Below are 13114 nucleotides of genomic sequence, written 5' to 3' on the forward strand. Positions count from 1 at the left end.
GTCATCTGTTTCAGAAAAAAACCTTCAACTTCTTTCTTAACAGACAGATTATGAAAGAATTTGCTTTTGAAATATTTCTACTTTTACCGCTTCAAGCATTTGAAATAAGCATGACAACTTTGTTAGAAACCACCAACCTGTTTAATTTAGTTACAGTGAAGATTTCTCTCTTTTTTTCATCCTGAAAGTGCTAGATTTTATAAAGTGATAAATGATGCCTGCAGAGAGATGTTTTTTTGGTAAACTATGCACAACTATAATATGAGAGCTTAAAAATCTGTTTCTCAAGAATTGTGATATGCCAAACCACTAAAATTCCCCAAATGACCAGCAACAAAGAGAAATTTATTTAAATACATTTAGTTTCAGCAAAGAAGAATTTACCTTGTACTTAGTTGCCAAAAGGAAATCCAATAATGTAGAGTAGGAAAGATAGCAGGCAAAGTAAGAACAAAGTTAAGAAGGAACTCAAAATTTGCAATTAAAGTTTTTAATCCCAACACTACTATTCAAATGTAAAAACAATGCTATATGGTGACTCATCCTAGTCTTGAATATGTTCAAGATCCTGAATTCCATCTCTCATTTTCAATCAGAACTGGGGGAAAATAAACCCAAAAATCCATCAAAAAACCCTCTAATCCTCATTTTACTCTGTATCACCTCTGCCAGCTTTCCTACCACAATCAAGGTCCTTCCTTAAGTCAGTGAAAGAACTGAACTAGATGCTTATGGACAGCAGATTTTAATTTGCAGGGTTCCAAACCAAGAGCCCTCACTGGAATGCTACACATGCCTAAACTAACCTTTCCTTCCCCTCCTCTGCATTTGAGCCAGCATTCCTCCCCAGTGCTGCAGAATTACCTCAAATGTGTTACAAGTTTTATTTCATAGAGGAAAAAGTTACCTTAAATCTGTGACTCCTGGAGTCAATGCCTGTCACTTGCTAAGAATCCTGTCAATAACAACTTTTGATATCTTATCAGTAGTTCAGTAGTCCAGTTGATGAGGCATCAGTTTAGAATAAAAGTGCCACAGGGTATCAAAAATCCCTTTCAACTTTCAAACTGTTGGGAAGTTATAAAGATAGCAATGTTTGATTCTCCAATTAACATCACCACCATTACTACAAATAATATATATAACTGGGTAAACAACTTGTTTCATTCAAGAAGCTGAGGTCTACTCATCAGCACTTCAGAAGAGCCCCAGCAGTTCCCCTATTTCCCCATTTACAAGAACTGCCAGGATTAACACAAGAGTAGCTCAGTTGGTCAGAGCATGGTGCTTGTAACACCAAGGCTGTGAGTTCAACCCCTGCACTTGAGAGTTGGACTTGCTGATCCTTGTGTGTAAGCATGTGATTGTGTGAGTTTGTAGAAAATCTTGAAGGTGAGAAAAGATTAATTAGGCCACAGCTTACAGGTGTCACACTCAAAGACAGTTTTATTCAAGAACTCCATGGAGAGACAAAAGACAGGTAAAAAGCTCCTCTCTCACTTCTCATTCCAGAATTTATCCCTTTTCAATTCCCACCCCATAGCCACTTCTCATAGGTTGAAACCACAGTGTCTATAACTCTCATCACAGCTTTAATTGGATGATACTTTTCAGCAGATGTTCACTTTGCTATGAGAAAAGTTATCTCTCTAAATTCCAATCTCATAAGCAGAATGACCCAAAGCTTTCCTATCTCCTTTGTTTTTCTAGTTGCTGGTTTTTCTCACAGAGCTAACTTAGCACCTGCCAAGAGGCCTTAGAAAACTGACCGCAGTTCTAAAAAACCTGTTTCTCAACTCAGAAATCTATTTTTCTCTCTACACTTCTGGGTCCCTTCCAACTCAGAATAGTCATAGAATCAAGACCTCCGAGATCATCAAGTCCAACCCTTGGTCCAACTCCAGTCCATTTACTAGATCATGGCACTCAGTGCCACGTCCAATCTCAGTTTAAAAACCTCCAGGGATGGGGAATCCACCACCAATGCCTGATTACTCTCTCTGAGTCTGTGCCTCTGTGACAGCCACTCCCACACGAGCTGCTCAATGGCCACTGAAGTGCTTCACAAGTGCCCGACGAGCTGTGCCTCATGTGAGGAAAGAGTAGGGTAAGTGTAAATCAGAGACTTCTAACATTCCCCGAAAGTTGCAGGTAACAGGAGGTAAAACAGTATTTCAAGGAAGTCTAGTACAGACAGGTGAGGCATTTTTAAAATCCACAGCCAGGAAAATTTAGAGCCTTGGATTAAAAAAGAAAAAATTGTTTTAAAAGGAAATGGAAGTGCAAAGGGAAGACTACAATGGAAAAAAATTGTAAGAGAAGAAAAAAAAGTCAACAGAACTATCTGTTCATCAGAAACTACTAATTACTTCAGATAGCACAGAGTACACAATAAATAATTCCACTGGTCCAGGTTAAAAGCTATTCCTAAACATATGTGGAGATCTCCACTCGGGAGTTGTAATAAGACCTATCCTAGTACATGGTATTTAAAAGAATTATATAATAAAGGCTTTTATTTATTATTTTCTCATCTTACAGTCTTTAACATGTTTACAACAGACAAAGATTACGAGGAAGAATTTAAGCAACAGATTCAGAACTGAAGATAAACATATAGGTGAAGAAATTTGATTTTTCTATGATAAAAATGTCATATTTAAGCATGAATGAATGAAGAATGCTTAATGTAAAAACATATAATATTTAATCTGTGAGACAGCATATTTATTCAACTCTAAAACCATGCAAGTACAGACTACAAACCTCTCAAGGCAAGACAAATTAACTCTCCCTATACTGAAAGGTGTCTATTTCTACATGGTGGTTTCTCAAAGTTGGTGAAAGAAGAAACTATAAAAGTGCTTCGTTTGCATTAGCAAGTGTATGATCACTTCACAATAATTTCTGACAGATTCATTTGGTGCCTGCAGACAGGCATCTAGTAAGACTATTATCTAGGGAACAAAACAGAATGCCCTTGAACATTCCTTGTGGTATCCAGTGCCAGCTCAGAGCACAGCTCTCCCTCTGCATCTGCCACATGGATGTTCTGAGCACACTAATGCTTCCTAAATGCCACCAGCAACTTGGAACTGGACAACTGAATTGTGCTGTTAATGTCAGTCAACACAAGGATGAGAGCCTGTACCAAAGAAAGAAATAGGTCATACAAAGCTACCAGCTCTAACTAATGCACTAATATAAAGTTAGCATTGTATCTCTTCCCTCTTCTCACTTTCCTAAGAAGGGTCAGGGACTCTTCTCTCAGTCTGAATCCCACCCAATAACTGAAATGCTCCTTGTACAACTGAGACCATTCCACTGTATGTGCTCTAATGCAGGAACACGTGACACTAAAAGGGCTCTAAAAGTTGACTGGTTTCTATAATTTCAGCCATTAGTTACTTCTGTAGATGCACATATTGCACACTGGATCAAAGAGTTCTTTCAGGGCAATTAAAATGCACTAATTGTGTGAGATTGAGCTGTTCTGAAATTAATTATAATTTTAACCAGGCAATTTCTTCATTAACAAAAACTGCTGGAAGTCTCCTAACATCAAATCTTTAACTGGAAAATCTGTAGGAACAGTTTGTTAATCCTTTTACACAACTGACTCCATTTCAATGGCCAATTTAACATTTAGAAAGTGATCTACATTTTCCTATGGCATTAAGTTAAAATCTTTAATACTGGTATCAGTAAGTTAAAATGACAAAAGAGACTGGTTTGGTCAGTGAAAATTTTCCCTGCAACTTGCTGAGAAACAGCACCAACATTAACGCGCTTGGAAGGGAAGTTCCCTGAAGGGAAGTTCTGGCCAGGTGGGAGTTGGTCTCTTCTCCCAGGCACTCAGCAATAGGACAAGGGGACATGGGCTCAAGCTCTGCCAGGGGAAATTTAAGTTGGAGATCAGAAAAAAATTCTTCACAGAGAGAGTAATCAGGCATTGGAATGGCCTGCCCAGAGAGGGGGTAGATTCACCATCCCTGGAGGTTTTTAAACTGAGATTGGACGTGGCACTGAGTGCCATGATCTGGTAAAGGGACTGGAGTTGGACCAAGGTTTGGACTTGATGATCTCAGAGGTCTTTTCCAACCCAATCAATTCTGTGATGCTGTGATTGGAATTAAGGAAAGCAGCTGTATAAGCTTGTAAATAACTGCATTAACCTTTGCTGTAAGTATATATAAAGTTCAGAATCTAATTGTGTAGTGAAGTTGCCATTGCGTTTTAGGGTTCATACAACAGATAGAAAGTGAGAATTCCTTGAAAACTTCATGCTTGTAGTAATGTAAAAAAAACTTATGTAAGATTTGTCTGTAAGAGAATTCAAGAAAACCTTTAATACACAACCCGTTTGCATTCCTGACATATAGAACTGTAAGGACTGTCCACAGCTATCCAACACTTACTTCCCTTGACTTTTAAAATGGAGGAAGTGGAAGTTTATATCCCACTGGGCTCACTGTTCAAAGGGCAAATTTTTAATTTTGTTTTGCAACTTTCCAAATCCTTTTCCAATCATTTTTTCAGTAGCTGTTTATAATAATGGTATAAAATCAATATAATTACAACACAGTAATGTAGTAGTTAGTATATAGCAAAGAACATGGATACATCTCATTCTAAACCCAGAAATTAATTCTTCATGTTAGATAGCCTTACATCTACCAAGTGCTGAGTTGTACTCAGCAGTTAACTTTACTATAAGTAAAAATAAAGACAGTGGGAACTTTAAAAGGGTGCCCTTTTCCTTCTCTCTCAACTGAAAGAAAAACCTGATGCTGTGATACAGCCATTCAGCTACAGGATGTAATTCTGAAACAACCAGGAAGGGGGAGCTTGTTCCCAGATATTTTAAGAATGTGTGCTCACTAATTTCTAGATCTAATATTTGCATGCAGTGACTGGCAACCAGCAATCCTGAGCCCCACAAAGGGGTTGAATATATGGATTCAAATGCAACTGAGCAAAACCTGACTTACAAAGGACTTGATGGAAAAGAGAGCAAGACAAACATGTTTATGAAGGGAGAATTTTTTAGACAGCTTAGAAATTAAGACACAAGGTCATTGAGTCATCACAGAATGCCTGTAACTTCTCTGGGTATCCTGTGCCAGTGCCTCACCACCCTCACAGTAAAGAAATTTTTCTTAATGTTTTCTTCTCTTTTAGTTTAAAACAATTTCCCTTGTCTATCACTATCTGAATTGAACAGATTTGGTATTTGCTTTGTTTTTGACATGACTACAGAATAAGATAACTTCATTCAGAAGTGCTGAGGTTTTCTAATATCTGACAAACACCAACATTTGTTCTGCCTGTTTCTCTGGAAAAAAACCCAACACAACAAACAAAATCCCAAACATTTAAAACAGAACTATGTAGTTCACAGGCAGCTCTTGTTGTAGTACTTGACATGAATTTCCATGAGGATGTCCAGGGAAAGTCAAAGGAATGGATACAACAGGGTCAAAACACGACTAAAAAAAATTCTCCCTCACATTTAGACCCAACTTCACATTAGGTTTTTACTAAGTGGTGCACCATAATCCCAAACAAAAACGGCAGTAAGCACTATAAAGAGGTTTTAACCTATTCTTATATATTTCACTTTATGCTAAACTTACCTGGGTGAAACAAATTGCATAATAAGCTAAGAGGATTTTCTGCAGAGGTATCCCATTCAGCCCTTTAAATCCCAGCATCTCTGCAACCCCACACGTACAATGCTCATCAACCACCCAACAACAAAAGCAGATATGGCATGAAGTTCCCTGATACACAACAGAAAATGAAAGCCAACTTACAGACCCAAAGGGTAACATTTTTCTCTTTTTCAATGAATAATCTTTCTTTTATTAAATTCAAAAAGTTCTTTAGAATACAAGGTGTCCTACAGCCTATCAAAGCTAAATATAATCGTGAATAGAACAACATGTTGTCAGTAAGCAGCTCCAAAAGGAATACCTAACCAGATTTCCCATCTCTCTGCTGCACTTCTACAGCTGGAAATCTAACTCAGGCTGATAAAATCACAGGAATATTTCTTCTTTAACTTAGTAATTGGTTGTACAGTGATACTCAGCACTTTCCTCTAGAAAACCAATTGACATTATCAGTAGTTTTATGAAATTTAAACCCTAAAAACACCAGGTAAAATAATTACGTCACTGTTGTCTAGAAAAGGGTTCAGTCTCATTTGGAAGAGAGACATTAATTTTGAAAAACCTTTTCTAACACCTTGAATATTTTGGCACCTTAAAGTGCCTTCAAAAATCTGCATCAGGACAGGTAAAGTCAGGTCACAACAAGAACTTTCCTCAGAAGAAGCCCAGAGAAACATGTCCTCTGCAACATCAGCTCTCTTGACCTTGTGGCAGACATTTACGCTTCCAATGATCTAAGAAGTGATGCTTTTTCACTGTTTTCTGTATGCTCCTCGTTAGCCTCTTTCCAGCCAAACTAATGAGATTTATTACTACAAGAGTTTACTGACTATGCCACTTCCCATTTAGCCTGATGTGCTTAACAGCATTTTTTCCTCTGTAAAAGATGGTTCTTGGACAACTTAAAGCTTTCAAAATTTGTGTTGTTTTCCCCCCCCTCCCCTCAAGTTCTACTACTCTAAAATGTAGTTATTGCACTGCAAACAGCTTGAAAGCAGTAAGCTGATCTGAAAGCTTAATAAAGAAGTTTAGCAGCATGGCATAAGATAAGCTACACCACAGCACACCTGCATCCTCCCCCACGCCCACGCAAGTTTAACCAGAGAGTAAACTCTCTGGTCCCCTGTCCCATGTGTCACTGGTGATAGTGAAGCAATGTGGTGAATTGCCTCAGGTCACCAAGACAGCTAAAAAGCAAAGTTAACCACCCTCCCATTTGTCTTCATCCAACTGCACAGCTGATGCCACTTAGAAGCAACACGGTTCTGATATTAAAATAAGGAAGATTAGAGCAGTACTGTGGCAGTATTGCTTAAAATCATCTCAAATTAGGCTTAAAACCATGCTGAGATTGTAACTGATGTTGCCTTAGTCAGAAATGCAAGACATACGTGAATGATCAAACTCAGACACCTACAGAGAATGAAGCTACACTAAACCCACTCATCAGAGTATACATGTAAGACTTTCCTCTGGCAACAAACATTTTAGTGCCAGTTGCTTCCTTCTGTCCTGGTCTTCAGCTTGCTACCCTTCAGTCTCTGTTTGGCAGCTGTTTTTGGATGTGTTATAGAGACTAATTTTATGCTCCTCTTTCCTTTCACAGTAAGAGATAAACACCATTAATTTTAACCCTGATTAAGTTTTAGACTAGCTCACTTTTGGTGTTAGCCTTAACTCAGACAATTTCACTCACCTAGTTTGATCTTGCTTACTTCATATTTGTGCTACAACAAGGGGAAGGAAATGCAAAAATTAACTTTCCATAAAAGCAATATATCATTGGAAGAAAAAATTGTACTTCAAACTACACTGTTTCTGATTTTATACCTGATGGCCAGGCTTCGAGATCGAAGATTTGGGCTCTCCCCACGTGGGTGTGCCCTTCCAGCCTGAACTGTGGATTTTTTAGGTGAGGCACAGCGTGCACAGAACTGGCCCCACCCTTTAACTCCTGGGGTTCATCTGCCACAGCCAAGTGAGCTTGGATGGTGACAGTGAAGTCCGCGGGACTAGAACCTACAGCCCCTGGTATTGCCAGGAGGTCTCCCATCCAAGTACGAACCGGGGCTGACCCTGCTCAGCTTCCGAGATCTGATGGGATCAGGCATTAGCAACCCTCCCAATGCAGTCTATGTTCCAGTTGGCAATTCTGCGTTCACGTTCAGATTCTGACCAGGCAAATATACAGGAAGCTTTCTTCCTGCACCCATGTTAGGCACTCATCTCAGTTTCACACAAGCTGACTAGCACTCTCATCGCATTTATGCACATTCTTGCCCATTTACTCTCACATCTATTTCTGTACAAAATACATGGTAATCTGGCCTGTGATTCAATGCAAATGATAACCCTCAACATTAAACTAACTGTACTCCCAGAGCTCTGTCCCATTTTGGGATAATTGACATGTTACAGCAAGTAGCAATTCTACAAGAAAGTCAAAAGAGATTTAGAGAGGTTTAGAGCAGTCAGGAGTAATGTGAAGAAGGATCCTGGGTAAAACAAAGTAAAAATGAAGTCTAAGGAAGACCCTAATCTTGCAGTAAAAGCTGCAGAAGAAAGGAGGATTATGATGTAGTTAAGACTAGAATTCGGAGGCCTAAAAATATGTACAATTTCTTATTGGCTATGAAAGAAATATTTGCAATATTAAATTTCTTCATTTGCATACAGCATATATAAAAGAAAAGATAGCCTTTCTTATATTTGGTTTGACTACATGCCAAACTCAATGTGTTCAGAAGTTCATAGTGCAGGCACTGCTACTGCCAGTTGAGACAAAACAAATGGTGATTCTAACTCATGTAACTCATCCATTCCCTCTGCTGCCCACTGACAACCTGACTCAAGCAACTGTTTGGCAAATAGTGGCCAAACTACAAACGGAAAGCTCAGAAGAGTTAGTTGATTTGCACACTTCTTGGTGTTTGTTTTTAATCTCTCAGTATCAAACTGTGCTGTCCCTCTGGTGCAGTGACTCACTAACCTGGTCCATGTTGAGAGCAAACGTCAACTCAACAGCAAGATATCAATCCTTCTAGAGTATCCCTGGCTACGAAGTGACAGAGATAAGACTGTACATTCATTTTACAATTCGATGTTGGAAAGTTCAGCTTATTAGCAAACTAGAATTGAGTTTTATTTTGCCACTGAAAGACTGTATGGTAACTTCAGATTCTGAGGTATAAAAAAGGGAGTTGGTAGGTGTTTGCCACCTGAAGCTAATTTCTCCCCTTATTTTAAGCCTCAGGACATCAGAGTAAGAAGTAGTTCAGCGAGTTACTCCTAATTGTAATAGCCAGGGAAAGAAGCACCCCATTCAGTTTGGGTGAAATTGCTGTGGTAAGGGCCATCACTGGATAACCCTGAAAGTCTTACTAAAGTGTAAAGAATTATTTCAAAATTTTTTCATGGTGGTACAATCAGTAACTTTTTTCCCCTTTAATTTAACGAAGACAAATTGAAACAGGCCAAATGAGCCACGAGAAAAACTTACTGAAGCCTCAGAGCATGCAAAACTTTGAACCATCTACAAAAACCTATTTGGGAAAGTGTGTTAATTCTTGTGTAGGAGGAGATGGTAGTGGCATCCAGGAAAAGCTTCCACCTGAAACTAAGAAATGCATTCCATACATACCATCTGGGGTATTGAATTTAAACCCACATTCAACTAAAAGCATGTGTGAACAGCCACTACAAGCACGTCAAGTCTCATGCACACAGGCCATAAACAAGCCAAGAATGGGAAACTCTCCAATGGTCAAACCTGATTTTCACTAGTTCAGTGAAGACTGAACTCTCCATCTGAGGTAAACTGGCATTTTACTGCACAATATATAACCATTACAGAACAGACTTCTCAATCTCCTCCATTCCAGTAATAAATAAGGTGCACTAACAGATGTCTCATTCAAGTTCTTCTACAACTCTGATTTTGGGAATACTGGGATTCTCCTGATTTGCACTTTGGTATAGCTGGCAGAGATAAATCAGGCAGTTTTGCTGGGGGACACTATTGTAAAAGCATCTATTGTCATATAGAAACACCCCCAAACATGGCTGCAGACATTTGGGGTTTTTTTGTACAATCACGCAGAGTGTCAATAGCAAGTGACGCAGTAAGAAGAATTCACTGATTTATTTAGAAAATATCTGGGGTCAGAACAAAATGGAAGAGGTAGTTACCTCCCTCCCACTCAAACCCTTGAACATAAGACCTTTCCATATTACATGCATGTCCATCAGTAACTTGCTTTATTTGCTGACAAAACTTTTTAAAAAGGCTTTGAAGTCAGAACCCTTCAAGAGTTTGCCATGGCTGACCAGTGAAGATATTTTTTATCTCCTCCACATGCTCTACTAATTTTAAAACGGAAAAAGGTCCAGACTATGAAATGGAAAAAAGGAAGATTTTCAGAAAAATCTACCCCATGAAATGCAATTTCTTTTATATTTTGTGGTAAGAAAGAAGTAGTGAAAAAATATTAGCCACTGTATGGGAGTTGATGTCTAACAGCCTCCAGTTCATAAATTGTGTCAAATTAAGTATCTCAGTTACTCATATATCCCATTTGTCAATTAGTTGCAGCTTTCTCAGAAAATATTCCTACTCAGAGAATACTGTGATCATAGGTCAAATCAGTTCTTCCATTCTTTACCAGTATATTCTGTTACCCAAACTGTTTTCAGGAGACAAGCAGTTGAGATCCCTCCAGTATGTGATCATTTTGACTGTACATAGCCAAGGGACTGACAGTGAGGTACAGCTGAGGCAATTCCAACATTTGTCTACAGAAAAAAGCCCCTGTCAGGACAGGCCATCAGTTCAACATCAAAAGTAACACATACAGCTAAGACAGACATCCACTTAAACTCTGCAATAGCTTTTTATCGCTTCATGTTAACAACAAAACAAGTTTCAATCACTCAATGCAATTGACTTTAAGAAAAATGCTCTCAAAGAAGAAAAACACGATCAGGTTCAGCCTGGCTACTGAGCTGCAAAGTCAACAATTGCTGCACCTGCAGTTCTTTCTGTCAGCTGCTTGCCTGGCAATGCCCCACGAAATTCTGATCTGGACAATTGCAAAAACAATCTCATACCCCTCTTGCCCTGTAAAATCGAAGGCCATTTTATATGAAGATGTGCCAAACTGTTTCAGGCTTTCTAGCATACAAAGTCCTAACATCAACAGTCATAGAACATCTACTATTAGTAGCATTAGTGATCACAAAGGTATGTTAAAATGGAGAAAAGGATAGTGAATCTTTTATTCCAAGGAAAAATAAATACATCTGAACTCTTCAATATTGAATTGCTGGGTCACAAAACTTGGCTGTAGAGGGAACAGATGTTTAGACTCTCAAATCATGCATGCAAATAAGCTGTAACAAACTTGCACCACATTGGCTTTTATAGGGGAACAGGACACATTTGCAGTAATAGTAACTTAAATACAGCAATACACTTTAAGTTTGAACCAGGATCCTCCATTGTAGAAGTGGTAAAAATCTACCAGTTTGTTTACAGCTTCCTTTAAGATGTTAGAGCTTAAAACATGGCAATCCACTAGCAGTGAACCATTTATGGAAAACCTCATCTTAACCAGCAAGTCTCAGCAGGCAGCTTATATATTTTCATTCTGTCTCAAGTATTGGCATCTGCTCTGGAAAATTGGCATTGTATCAGCAAACTAGAATCAAGTGTAACTATTAGCTACAGTCGGAATGAGATTTGTATTCCATCTCTGGCCCTCCTTGCAAACACTTGGTTGTGTTCTTCAATAAAGCATTTCTATGCCTCATGTAAAGGTATTACAGAAAAATGAGTATCAGGTCCTTCCTCTGTGGTGTTAAAAGGTCTACAGATGATGTTAAAATGGGACACTGATATTTACAGGAAAGCTGACCTGCCAGAAGCCTCTAATTGTTACACAACATACTTCTGACACTATAGCTGTAAAACCAACCATCTCAATTAAATTTTTTGAAATTATTTTTTCTCTCAGAAATGAGAATGTTGTCTTCATGACTCAAAGAATAACTGGGTGCACTACATCACAGCCACACACTGGCCCAGCACACATTAGCACCCAGAGGATCTGTATTTGTTGCTGTCTTGAACATGCCACCAGCAAGTAGAATTTTGGTAACAAATGAGTGTAAAAGTGATTAGGAGGCACCAATTTCTAAAGTTACTTCACTCAGAAGGAAAGCCAATCTCGTGAGGCACTGCAGAAGCTGAAGAAATAGTTCTCATACAGCTGACATAAATAGCACATGTCAGCTATTAAGTGTCATTAACAGGTGGCCATGAAACTGGTAGTTCTCCATTTCCACACTGAGGTGTGACACACACAACTACACCAAGGAATCACCAAGTACTAACAGCAGATAAAGTTATGATGCATTAAAACTATCAGAAAATACGCCAGCACTCAGGTCTGGCACTGATATTAAGCAGATTAATTAAGAATATAGGCCAGTGCTTTTTTCTCCTTTTTAAAAAATCATTACGTGCAGCACAAATTTATTTGACTCTAAATTTAAAACCAGTCTTTTTTAAAACTGAACTGTTTTGTAAGGTGATGTGGCCTCTAAGTAGCAAAAAATATCTATTTTGCCAGTTTAGATAACACCAAGTTACATAAGTATAAGCATGTCACTGTACACAGATGTATTTTATTCTGTATAATTATGTTTTGGATATATGTTCCTCATACAGACTGGATAATAATGCTCCTTATATTTCAGCTCTGACAGGTCGGGATGTTACCAGCTGTTGGCTAAAACAAGCTGCTCAGCTATCAACAGGTAATAAGCCTTTCAGTTCACATCTTTTAGTTGCCAGCACGTCTGACATGGTGATGGTTTCTTCTCCCTTCAAAGTTTCAGATAAATTGATGAGCAAGATGTTCATGGTGTATGCATGGACAAGGGATGTATTCCCAGTTAAGTACCTAAGAAAGGTTTTAGTCTTCGAACCAAAGCTAGGAGAAGATGGACTGAAGTTCTACTTACTTTTATGCAGGGCTACCTACTAAAAATTTCAGTTCCCCAAAGTGATAGAGAACATTTCAACAGCTGTGTATTGCTTTATCTTCTTTAGATCTTCCAAGACAACCCTACTTTGTTCAGTTTTATCAATTTTCATTAATAAATGAAAACTGAGGAACAGCCTATTCCACTGCTTTCCAGAACAACCCATCTCATTACTGGTTGTCTATTTAAAGATTTTCCAGAAACTGGATGTGCTCTGCTCTAATGACCTCCCCTTCTAAACCACGGGGGTTACCTACACAGATTACTTACTTACAAGGCTCTATGTGAAAAGCCACTGCCTTGGAATTCCTGGAACCTTTGGAAGACCCATTCACTCCAACCCACCTCAGAGCAGATGTTGAGCCACATGTTATTTCACCCTCCACCACTATTAC

At 38.6% G+C, this 13114-nt stretch overlaps 1 protein-coding gene across 2 annotated transcripts in view; it reads right to left on the reverse strand.

Moving 5' to 3' along the window:
- The window catches only part of PPP2R3B (protein phosphatase 2 regulatory subunit B''beta), a 51339-nt gene that overhangs the window by 20132 nt on the left and 18093 nt on the right, over nt 1–13114 (reverse strand). The window lies entirely within an intron of this gene.

Source organism: Pithys albifrons, chromosome 1 (assembly GCF_047495875.1).
Source record: "Pithys albifrons albifrons isolate INPA30051 chromosome 1, PitAlb_v1, whole genome shotgun sequence".
In the NCBI taxonomy this organism is placed as follows: Eukaryota; Metazoa; Chordata; class Aves; order Passeriformes; family Thamnophilidae; genus Pithys; species Pithys albifrons.